The sequence below is a fragment of the Chrysochloris asiatica genome, unplaced genomic scaffold (genome assembly GCF_000296735.1).
Source record: "Chrysochloris asiatica unplaced genomic scaffold, ChrAsi1.0 scaffold00071, whole genome shotgun sequence".
NCBI lineage: Eukaryota > Metazoa > Chordata > Mammalia > Afrosoricida > Chrysochloridae > Chrysochloris > Chrysochloris asiatica.
The window spans coordinates 6,679,213-6,680,919 of record NW_006408589.1 but is presented as its reverse complement, the minus strand read 5'-3'; the positions used below and the strand labels follow the sequence as shown (position 1 = coordinate 6,680,919).

General features: G+C 38.4%; 1 pseudogene; it reads right to left on the bottom strand.

Annotated features, from left to right (window-relative positions):
• Nucleotides 1-807: 807 nt before the first annotated feature.
• On the bottom strand, nt 808-1,316 carry LOC102816883 (annotated as a pseudogene).
• Nucleotides 1,317-1,707: the final 391 nt, after the last annotated feature.

Genomic DNA, 1,707 nt, shown 5'->3' with positions numbered 1-1,707 from the left:
ATTGATTGCTGTTATTTTGTTGTGTGGTTTTTGTTTTGTTTTGTTTCTGCTTGGTCTTCAACTGAAGAACTAGCCAATTCGTGCAACACTGGAGGAAAAAGAAGGTTGTGGTAGAGGTACAGATTTCTAATAGGGAGCCTTTCAAAAGGCCTTTAGAAGGTAGTCTTGATAAGACCCCATTTTGTCTCATGGGCTGATGCTAGGAACTTGCTCCTGGGTATGATTTAACTCTACTGTAACATAAAATTAAAATGCCATGATTTTTAAGATGTCATGATACTGTCAATATATCTTAATTTCCAGTTTAGTTCCTTCCTCACATTTAGCACTGTGTGTTTCTGTGACACTTGCCTGGTGTCGGCGCTTTGGAATGTACTTATCACTAGCTGAGAAAATCCTAGCATGAAAAGATTAGTATGTCATCAAATTGGAACACCAGAAGTTGATCTGTTGGAGTCAGGTTATGGATTTCAATGAACAAATGGTGTTACTGGAGCAGAGAGTAACTTTTGTGTACACAGTGTTCCCAAGGATGCTCTGTGGTCTCTTTTTCATGGGTTTCTAAGTTGGCAGCTTTATTCTACTTCTTAAACACTCAGCCCTAACCTGACCATGACCCTGGTTCAGTATCTATTTTTAAAAGCACCCTTCTAATGGGAACATCTCTGCCCTAAATTAAGCTGGGACTGTGAATTTTGCCACTAGCTAGGGCTGTTATGTCATAGAGTTTAGGTTAATTTGGTAGGTATCAATTTCCTTGACAAAGACTTTGAAACTTGTTTTAGCTTCTTTGGCCAGATAGGATTTCTACCTGGGCTGTAGGTAAGGGTAAAATATTCCATGGAGAACTCCTTCAATAAGCACATTTGGACAATCACTGGCTGCAAGCAAGACTTATGGATCCCTGAGCAACAGCAACACCGCCTGGTGGGACAGTTTGCTTGACTCTTCCAATCTGTCTCTTCAGAAGACCCACAGCTCTCTGCTTTTGGTAGAGACAGTAAGTGTTTCACGTTTAGGAAATCAAGAAACAGTTTGGGGAGTTCATCATTTTCTAAAATTACAGCCTATAAATATGTTTCCAAACCTTATCATCATTGTTCCAAGACTTTGGGGACCCAGTTTCTAACATGTTTGGAAGGGATTTCTGGTGTTTTGATACATTTCTTAAGCTTTTGGTGCAAGGCATGGAATTCACTGTACCTCTTTTCAACAAAGTGTTTTCTTCCATTTATTAGCACTTCTCTTTTAGACACCAACTGTCCCCGCTCCACATCACTCCCCTCATAGCAAAAAGAAAGGATGTAGACCTCCATGGCTGCACCAGCAGGCCGGCAGAGGATAGGCCAGATATCAACTTTTAACATTTATTTTGGAAGGAATTTGTATTTATTGAAATCTCAGAGCATTTTGTTTTCCAAATAGCCAATATTGGCTCTAGTAAGATATGAATTTATAATGAAGTCAACTACCAAGCAAAAAAAGGGAAAAGTATAGATAACCGAACTTCCAAATGGCAAGGAAGCCTGGTAGATTTCAAGATAAAGCAGACTGCTTTAAATAGGGAGAAATTAATAAATTACAGGGCAACCTCAAAGGAAATTAATATACCTGCACATCAAAAATTTAAAAAGAGGAAAATCAGAAAGATTTAGTTAACATTAACACAACAGAAATGAAAATGAAAAGAAAACCCAAGAACAAAAT